At 47.5% G+C, this 10786-nt stretch overlaps 1 long non-coding RNA gene across 1 annotated transcript in view; it reads right to left on the reverse strand.

The window, feature by feature from the left end:
- Nucleotides 1–3774: 3774 nt before the first annotated feature.
- The window catches only part of LOC109298439, a 121471-nt gene continuing 114459 nt past the window's right edge, over nucleotides 3775–10786 (reverse strand). Inside the window, exon 2 of the long non-coding RNA XR_002097609.1 lies at nucleotides 3775–4962. This is a non-coding gene — a long non-coding RNA (uncharacterized LOC109298439). The remainder of the gene's footprint in view (nucleotides 4963–10786) is intronic.

The raw sequence follows: 10786 nt of genomic DNA on the forward strand, positions 1-10786 counted from the left end.
CCAGGGGACAAAATTTGCTCTTGGGGTCTCTCTTCTGAACTTAGTAGGTGCTGAAACTGCTGCAGAGGCATTGGTCTGGGGAAAGGGAACCTCTTGATTCCCAACTGCAGCCTTACCTCTATGGCAAATAAAAGGATCACTTTTACCTGTTTAAGAAAGCCTCTCACCCTCTTGGCTGCTACAGGCCATGGTCCCAATCAGTCCTGGAGTATGGGAGGATAAATTAACAAAAGACAATGGAACAGAGGGCACTGACAAACGTGCAGCTCCCTGGTCTAACTCATGGCACTTTACAGAAAGCACCATGAATTAGACCAACCCTCCCAAACCAACAGACATTCACTGTTGGGTCACAACGGTGGGGGGATCAAGCTCCAATATGGAGCTGATCCAGCTGCATGTCTGCAGCGTCTCCTCCCTAGCCCTGCCCCCTCCCTCACAGCTCCATGCTGTCTGCACAAAGGGAGGGGAGGGAGCTCAGGCTGAGCTTTGCCCAGCTTGTGCTGGAGAGGGGTGCAGTAGATTGGAGCCCTCCACCAAGTGTGGGGCTGGCTGCATCAGACCTACCACCTACTCAGACACAAGTTAATGAAGGTGTTCCACTTCGGAGCACCTGGCTTTAAAGCCTCATATAATGAGGGTTAATTTGCTGTGTGATTGGGGACTTTTAAAGTGCTCTGTAGCTGTGCACTTCTGCTAGGGCACAGCTATCAAGTCTTTTCAAGGGACCAATCGCGCAACAAATTTAACTTCTGTCTTTGACAGAATTTAACTTCTGTCAAATCTAACTTCTGTCTGGAGGGGCAGGAAATCTTCAGTTCTGTCACCATGCAGCACCCCCATGTAGCATCCTCTCTTGGTTGCCACAGCAACAAGGGCAGGTGAGAATCCACGTAGCTGGACCCAACTCCAACTGCTCAGAGATGAGGACAAAGAGAAAGTGCAAATGCACAGCTCAGCTTCCAGATCCTGCCCAAACTGCATCATATTCTTCATTTTAAGCAATAGGCCCCACCAAGGCATTACAAGTACCAATATGTGCTCCCAGCTCTTGGCTGTCATGGCACAGGGCAGGCAGGAAAGGAAAGGAAGTGACTAGAGTAGAGCAATTCATATATTAGTGGAACAAATATAGAATGTCTTAACTCACCTTGTGAACTGGACCACAAAAGACAGCACATGCATCAATGTTCTCGTACTGACCTGTAATGTGCAGTATTATGATACAGGTGGTTTATGTATCATGCACATATCACTGAAAAAAGAGCTCTTTTTTGGTGTCTGAAATGTAACTCTGAAAATAAGACACTGGCATTTTTCCTTTCTTTTTGGATTTGCTTTACAAGACCCTTGTCTTTTAAATAATGTGAGGCAGAAAAGCATCCAGAAGTCCTAATTACCAAAGAAAGGGCAAGAGGCAAGTTCCTGTGGAAATAATAGGTAGCCCTGAAAGTGATAACATATAATTTTTAATCAACAAATTGCCCTGTATTAAAGGGGACACCAAGAGGAAGTGGGCTCCTGAGCTAGTGGTCGTGTAAATATAACCTGCTAGCTTAGATGAAGCCAGCAGTCGATGTGGGGGTTTTCATGCCTGTTCTGTACTGTACGATTCTTTGTGAATGAGTTAGTTATATATAACCTCCTATAGTCCTTGCAGTGGCTGGCTCTTCTGAGCCTAATCAAAGTTGTACTGTGTTGATGAGCATGAACTGCTGCCCTCTGCTGGATGGACTGAGGCCTGCTCATGTCTTGTATTACTCAGGAAAAGCTGTGGCCCAAGCCAAGCCCCGTATACTAAAGTTGTTGCTGGAGAAAGGACAGCAATCTCTGGGCATTTCTTGGAGGTCTAGAGGAGACTACTTGACCCTAAAACTGCAGCTGAGTGAGCCACCCCAAGTGAGAAATACTAGGAGCATCAAAACCTGGAGGGAAAACACAGCCAGGAAGGGCAGGGGGCTGGGAATTGTTTGAGAGATCTAGGTTGACCAGAGAGTTGATCGGCCTGAATCACTACCAGTCCTGGAGGTACGAGTTTACATGACCCTACAACCTGAACCTAGAAAGCTTAGACAGGCCTGCATGAGCACACGTAACAGAGGGTGTGTCTACACGTGTACGTTTACTGTGCAGTTATTTAGGTTAACTACAGCGACTTATGCCAACTTGGGCATAAATTTACTAGCTGTATGATGCAGGTAGCAAATTTATGCCTGATTAGTAACTGTGCAGTGAGGCACGTATAGATGCCGTACTGTGCAGTAACACTGTGCGTGTGAAATGACTTGGGACCAGCTTTAGTCCAAAGTCAGTCCACACACAGCAATACTGAGCTGTAATGTCTGCGCATGTAGACACCAGTCTAAAAACCACTTTTAGGCTGGTGTCTAGTAACTTACTGCACAGTAAATGTACATGTAGATATGCCCAGAATGGTTTAATTGTGGCTTAAACCTGAAGCAGACAGACATACAAGCCTGTTAAACTTGTTCAAATCCTCCTGGCATGGTTCAAAAGTGTACCTGAAAAATCAAGTACTATATTGAACCAGTTCAGTGTTATATGCAGACACTAAGTATTTCATGACATGGGTCCATTCAGTCCTCCAGGCATCTGACACTGAATTATGACCCTCTCCCCCCACCCCCTACAACTGGCCACTCTGGTATGCAGTCATAACGCTGCTGCCCCTCTTTTTCCTCATTTGCAGGCACTTTTTATCCTCATTCTCTACTTGACCACAGCTTCTCATCATGCTTCCTTCTCTAGCCCCTGGGAACTAAAAACCATGAGTCCTGGCTCTCCTCCCTCCTGCACCCCCATTCAGGCAAGCACATTGCAGACTTCAGTCAGTTGCAAGCTATTGACACTTCATGAGCTCATATTTAGGAGAGAAGGAAAAGCAGTAAAGTGAAAATACCCCTAGCAACAGATCACCCACCCCTGGCACCATCCCTAATACTTGACCTCTATGGCAGAGGTGTCTGCTTTCCCAGATCCCAAGGTCTGTTCCTCCTACCTATAGTTCGCTGGCTCTGACTGCAGTCTGTGCTGTACATAACCAGCCATGGACTCATTCCCTCACAAGATCACATGAGCAAAAAGCAAGAGCTTATACCAGTGTTGCCAACTGGGCCAAACCCCCCCCCAGCTAATATTCCACACCTGCTGTGTGACCTCAGTCCAGTCACCTCCTCACTTTGGGCCTGTCAGCATTGTGCCCATGCCATACCTTGAAAGGTCCCCATGAAAAATTCCCCCCCGCACTCACCCCTACTCTGAACACACCAAATCTCAGGCGCATGGCAGTGTGGTTGCCTGAGAGGAGCCCTGAGCAGATGCCAGAGAGCACATACCAAGAGAGTGCCTACGAGCAGTGCTGGCTGTGCTCTCAGGACTGCTCTGGAGCAGCTGCAATGCCTTATTTTCAGGAGCTGGTGCACACAAAGTGAGAGCAGAAGGGCTGGGCGTGCTTCATGGTGGCACTGAGGTAATACAGACATGCCCTCTATGTCTTGGCTTCCCCTCATCCCCTTTGGCTACTCAGATTTATAAGTTTTTCAGAGTAAAAATTGCCTCTCAAACTGTGTTTCTACAGCACCCAATAGCAGTGATCTTAATCAGGACCTCGCAGTGCTACTGTAATACAGATAGTATTAAGACCTTAGGTGTCAAAGAATAGCTATTGTAAGCATTCATTTGTGAAGAGGCAGACACAGGGCTTTTTTCTTTGTAATTGTCCTGTTCACATACTAAAGTCAGTGAGATGAGAAATAATTCTTCAGATACTTTATTTGAAACATCAGCAACGCACTCATACCCACTAAGCCAAATTGGGGATATGAATATTGGATAGGGATGAAATTTGACAACTTTACTTTTGAATAAAGGCTCGTGGATTCAGAAAAAGAACATATTTCTAGGTGTTTAACATGTACCAGGGTGTTGATTAAAAGGCACATGGATTGGTTGCAGCAGGAATTTCTTTTGTTTCCATATCTGGGCAGGTAAAATTTGTGTATGAGAAGGCATGGGAGGGGTAAAATATATTATAGAATATTTATCTGCAATGAAATTTTGCCCCCTTGCAGCAACACCCCAGAGGAGAGAGTTGACTTCAGGGCTGCCTGCAGTAGCAAGTGACTGGACTCAGAGGCCCAGGGACTCCATCCTATCCTATGTCCCTAGTTAACTGAATCTTCTGCACTTATTGTAAGGTATGAGGACAGGAGAGAAGCAGCACAGACACACTCTGCTTATAAACTGATGATCATCAATCAAAAAGTTAAGAAAAAAAGTGAGACCGAGTCAAGCCAAACTCCATCGGAGAACTACTCAGTGCAGTTTCTTTTTATCATCTCCCAAAGTCAGCTTTCTAGCCAGAGAGAACATCAAAATCAGCAATTCACATCTTCTACTACATGGCATATAACAGAAGGTTCCACATTAAATTTAACTGGTGTGATTTTCAGACAGAACAGGCAGCCTGTATGGACCTCATCACCCCCATTATGGGGAACAATGAGGTATGGCTACAATTACTGCGAGAGTCATATCTTGTTCCCAGGCCTTGTCATGGACGTTAGGGGGTCCAATCATCATCCCACTGAAGTCAACAGGCGTTTTGTCACTGACTCCGGTGGAGCCAAATTGCACCTTCATTCCTCTTATGTAAATCCTTCCACTAACAGAGCCTCATGGTGCGTGTTGCAAGGAGGAGTAGCAGCAGGGCACTGGAATGAGACTCAATATCAGAGTGAGACTCCCACTAACAAGCAAGTCAAACAAAGCACGAAATTCTTTCGTGATGTTGGCCTTGGACTTTGGGACCATTTCCAACGCTTACTGCCATCCACATTTGAGACAGTACCCAAGAAACAGATGAATATTCACCCTTTATGAGGTATTCCTTCAACAGTCTTCTGAGGAAGAAGCCACAAGATCCAAGAAGAAAGACTCAGCCTGTGAAGAAAAATAGGAAGTAATGAACTAAGTAGGTTCCCCTCAGTGACACAACATGAATGCAAACCTCCACAAATGGGCCAGCAGGCCCTGACCACCAAGTTGGAGCACTTGCAGTGGGCTGTGGTGCCAGGATCTGAGAAAGGGTGTGATGGCGTGAGAAAGCACATGAAAGGCTGGGCAGAAAGGAAACGCAAGGCACTTTCTCCCCTTTGTTCCTCTCATAATCCCAGCTCTTGAGCACTGCTGCATCACGTAGCTGCATCCAACATGATTATGAGACAATACTTACACGGCAGTAATACCATGAGGCTAGTCACCTGGAGCACAGACACCGTCCCCACAGATTCAATTATAGCCCCTGTCCTACCAGGCTGACAGGCTAAAGAACAACATGCAACAGATGAAGGAGACAGGCAAGTAGCGGGGAATGGGCAGATAGTAACAAAAATAATGAGGGGCAGAGTTTCTTAACCGGAGGCTCCCCTCTGGCCAGAGGACATTGTGAAGGGGATGGACATGTTGGAGCCAAGGCTCTGCTGCCCTGTCAGTGGGGGAGCGGGTGTGAAGGGAGCCCCTGCCGCACAGTCTGGAAGCCTGGTGGCTGCCCACTCTGAGTGGTGAGCACATGGTCGAACCCCAGCAGCTGCTTCTCCTGCTGCCACACAGTGGGGGCAAGGCCAGGAGTCTGTGCACCACCCGCACAGCCCACATGGCAGGAAAAAATTTCATTTTGTTGCCTATTGCCCAGTTCTCCAATTTATCCAGATCCCTATGAATTTTAATCCCATCCTCTGAAGTACTTGCAACCCCACACCAGGGTGTAAATACAAATCCGCATATCCTCCGTCCTTGCATCTCAATTATCAATATAAGCGTCCAGCAGCGTTAAGCCTGGAGCAGATGCCTGCAGAGCTCCACTTGAGACCTATCGCCAGCCTCACATTTATTCTTTCATAGGCACTCTTCACTTGTGGTTTATTAAAAAATGTTGTATCCACCAAAGGGTGTTTTCATCCAGCTCACATTTCCCCAGCTCACACATGAGAATGGTACATGGGTCCACATCACACCTTTAAAGGCCAGATATATCACACCCACTGCATTCCCCTTGTCCACTAAACTCATTACCCTATTGAAGAAGTAAGTCAAGTTGGTTCAGCATGTTTTGTTGTTATAAATTCCTGCTGGATATTAGTACTCACACCTTCCTCTACCAGATAATCCCACTCCCTGTCACTTTATTCCATGATGTGCAGATACAAAAAACAAACAGAAACCAAAAACACAACAAAAGCACGCTACCAAAACACACCACTCCACCGGACATGTTTCTGTCCCTGGGGAGAGGGTGAGAGAACAAACACAAGTGATGTGACTCATCTCTCTTGCATTAATTACACTGATGGAAGATGCTTGGATCTGACAACAAGGAGCATGGTAGAAGAATCTAGCTCTTTTACTGAGAGCAAGAAGTCATGATTGTTTCCCTGGCATTTCCCAGCCATTTTGATATGCTTTTTGAGCAAATTTGGGGTGTCATTTTCCTGACTGTCAGACACTAGCTCATATTCTCCCAGGAGATCTCACTAGGCAAGTTACTTGATAGAGCAGTGGTTTTCAATGTGTGGTCTGCAGACACCTGAGGGTCTGCAGACTATGTCTAAGGGGTCTGCAAAACATGACTATGATCAATCAAAAGTATGTGAATACACACACTTACAATTCAAAGGGGCCCGCGCCTCCATTTGAAATTTCCAAAAGGGTCTGCACCTCCATTCAAAAATTTTTAGGCATACACAAATGAAAAAAGGTTGAAAATCACTGCCTTAGAGCAACCTTTTTGGGTTGATCATGCTCAAACACCCCAGTTCATCCTCCCTCCTCCCCCTCCCCCATCCACCCAAATACACCCCATACTTTAGGCAAAGCTATAGCTTTATTCTCTGTTCATCCTGCAAATGCGGTCGTGCAGCTTTGCTGCAGGAAAAGGGAAGGCCGCTGCATATGCTGAACTATGTCTCTAGTCTAGCTACACACACTCACTTGCTCACTCTTCTCTCTCCACAATTAGCAGTCTGCTCTCACTCCCAGGGCAGATCATATGCCCTCTAGTGGATCTGAAGTTCTACAAAGCCGACAGCCAGTGACTGCAATGGCTGGAAGAAATCCAGGAATGCCATTGCACTGTGTAACAATGGGAAAGCTGACCGCTGGAACATAGACAATGCGCAGTCTCCCAGCAGAAGTGCCTGGGAGATGGTTAGAGCACATGCAGTGAGCAAATGCAAGTAATACCACTGCCATTCTGAAAAATCAAATCCTTGCACGCGTGAGGAGCAAAGACAATAAATTCTGACAGGGAGCAACTCCCAGCACACAGGCCCTGACAGCACTAAACCAAGCGAGCTGAAGCAAATCATGGCAGAGCTATGCAATGCCCCCAAAGAAGAATCCTTACATCAGCTCACTGACACCTTCGATCTGGCAAGTCAAGAGCCAGTCACAAAAGGTTATCACCCCCAAGAGATGCCACAGAGGCCAACGGGGAGTCAGCTAGGCTGTAACTAGACTTTATTTACTAACACTATTCCCGGGAGGGAGAAGATCACAGCCTCCTTCATCCTTTCACCTGCCAAGGACCTAGCATGACATACAGATAGTGCACAAGTGACCCAGAGCGTCAAAGCCCATGTAGTGAGGCCGGCTGACTTTTATAATAAGAAACCAGAGAAGCATGTATCCCACAGTGCTGCCTAGTCCATAATAATCCAGAGGTACAATGAGCACAATTTACAGCAGTCGCATAATGCAAGAGTGAGGCTTTTAGGAAAACACCATCTGGTTTCCCTTTACTTTTAGGACTGAAATCTACATTGTCCACAGGCTGCTACACTTTGAATAAACAGCAACAACAACAAAAAGCCTTCAAAGGATCACTCTTCTCTAGGGTGGAAATTAGATTTCACATGTATACATTGATCAAGTCATTTACCGCTGAAATGCAGCTGCTTCTTGGGTGAAACACAGCAGCTGTTCACCACACACACAAACAGGACAGGACAAGAAGCAACTTCTAGCTAACTGAAACTGCCATGGGATTGTAGATCGAATATACACACCACACTTCTGCTAGAACTGGATCATGACAGCAGAATTTATATCCCGACTTATGAAAAAGAGCCAAAGACTCTTATGACAAAAATGTCAGCATGCCTTTTCCGAAGAAAGGCAAAGCATGCTTGGAAGCTACTTACTAAGCCAGTGGGGATAACGGGAATACTGTGAACATACACTAGTACAGCAGGGGCCAAACTTTTTGGCAGGCCCACCACAAGGTAAGCCTTGCACCTTCCCTGAATGCCACTCCAGTCCCCTTCCCCTGCCTGATCTGCTGCTCTGCTTTCTGCTCCCTGCCCTGTCTGCCACAGTGTGTGACACCCCTGCACTAGTACAAGATGAGTGAGGCTCACTTCTGCATCCCAGAGCAGCAAGATGCACTTTGTGGTCCTTTTCAAAGGTGGGATCTTGTGACATGAGCCTCTGGAGAGCGGTGGCTTCAGCAAAAATATTTTTTTTTCCATGTGCTTTATTCCTCCCCTTCCTGGCCAAAATGTCATGAGACAAACCCTATTTGTATGCAGTGTAAGCAGTTATGCAGCGCAGCTTGAAGAGAGGACATGACAACAGGAGCCTGCAGAAGCACTCCCAAACTGCTGGTTAGATAGGGGACACTGGGTTAAAGCCCCCTTAGAGTAAATATGAACTGGCCCCTTGACACGTGGTGCCTTGCAACAAAGGTGAAACACCATGCGGTTTCTTACCCCTAAGCCAGGCTAGTCACATGAACAGAGCACTGACAAGCCAGAAATCTCCTCTCCTTTACACTGGCATGGATTGGAGCTCTTTCCACTGGATTCACACTCCTCAGGGAACTGGCAGAAGAGAAGGGTCAGGCCCTAAAACGGCTGATTGCTACTCACGCCTGACCCTCACTGTAGTCTGACACCTCCCGACTGCGTGGTCATACACATGACTGTGCCCAGAAGACCAGAGGCTTCGAGTAATATGGAAGTCACACTACCCACCTGACAAGACATAGCCCCAGCCTCGTCATAGTGAAGGAAGTGGAGGACACTGCTGCTCCCAGGAAGCAGGGGAGGACAAGATGTTTTTCCTGCTCACCGGCCTCTATTACCTAGTCTACCCTGGACACTTCCACCCTTGTGCTACTGTTGGCTCAGGGGGCATGTGTCAGCACATCTCACACTGGCAGAAGATAGAGTTATACTGGCATGAGAGAGCTTTTGCTGGCATAGCTCATGTCGCTTGGGGAACCAGTACAACTTCTACCCAGCACGCCTTCCAGCAAGCGCTCCATGGAGAGACAGATCTGCTGACAAACTCCTGCTATTCAGGGAAGCTGGGGTAGCTCTGGCAGCAGAAAGGCTCCTGCCAGCAGGGCTGGGTCCATGCCCAGGAACCCGGTCTGCCCTATCACTGCCACCTTGGCCAAAGCACCTGCCGCCCATCTTTGCAGACTTAGCCTATGAGGTTTTACACCTCCACAAACCTTTTTGAGTGTGGATTAGGCCTTGGCTCCTGCCCTGCACCAGCTATGGCAACAGCTGTAGTCAAATGCTGCTTTCCCAGGCACTAGATGCAAGTCAGGCCTTTTAGAGGCAAAAAACACGTAACTGGGGCATGGAGGGCTTGCTGCCTAGTGGTTAAAGAGAGCTGCCCTTGGAAGTCCACCGCTGACTGACTGTTATCTTACAAAGCAACCAGAGGCAAGTGTTTGAATCCCACTGAAATTCAATGGGAGACTGGCACCCCAGAATTAAGTCAGACACTGAAGAAAATCTAGCTTGAAACAGCCTGAGAAATGTGAGTTTGCAGAAAATGCAGAGCTGGTTCTAGGTGTCGGCCCCAAAGCAGCTGGTTGTTGAAGTGAGGGAAGTGACAGAGCAGGGCTGTTGCCACAGTCTCTCTCTAAGGCACTGGGCCTGGCCCAACGGAGAAAAGCCTCCCTCCCGCCCCCCACGGCCCCTGCCCATGGAAGCAAGAGTTGTGGAGAGGAGCCTCTACCCCGAGAAAACCGACCGGTCCACGGCTGTGTTTTGTTCTTGTCTTCATCCTTTGTCTCCCAACTGTGGAAGGTAAGCAAAACCCCTACAGCTTTCTCCAAGAAGAGAGCTAGTGTGAGCATCTGCCTGGACTTGTGAGATTAAGCAAGGCTTGCTCAACTAACACTTAACTGCTGGAGTGTATTATACATAAGCTATTAGCAATACATCTTGTCCAGCTGAGCTATCCATTCTGGAATATTTTTATTCCAACAAGGAACACGTGTTGTATGGGCCATTACAGACTGTAGTTTATACTTCTTCATAAGGCCTTTGTGGTGCCGTTATGCAGCAGAATTGCTGCCTCGTAGCCATGAAAGGTGATCTATTTGTGTCACAGTGCTTTAAAATACTTCGAAAAACATTCATAACCACCTCTGGCATGGGCCTCTCAGGCAGACTCCAGTCCTTTCCACTCCCTTGCAGACATCTCCTCCCACACCTCCTGCCCACATCCCCCAAAACCAGACCCTGCTTTGCAGGAGGTTTTGCTCGGAGACCCTCCCTGATTGACAGCACCTCACTGCAGCAATGGAAATAGCTCTGTGCCTGTGCCAGAGGGACAAGACCACTCTCTCAGCGAGAGGGTGGAGGGGCGGCCCTTCTAGCCAGTGAATTATTTTCTGTTCTCTTAGGCAAAAGCCCTCCCAGTTGCCAGAGGTGGCATAAAGGAAAAACAAATCCAATCCCCCCCTGCC

The sequence above is a fragment of the Gavialis gangeticus genome, unplaced genomic scaffold (assembly GCF_001723915.1).
Source record: "Gavialis gangeticus isolate Ggan-Ray unplaced genomic scaffold, GavGan_comp1, whole genome shotgun sequence".
Lineage (NCBI taxonomy): Eukaryota > Metazoa > Chordata > Crocodylia > Gavialidae > Gavialis > Gavialis gangeticus.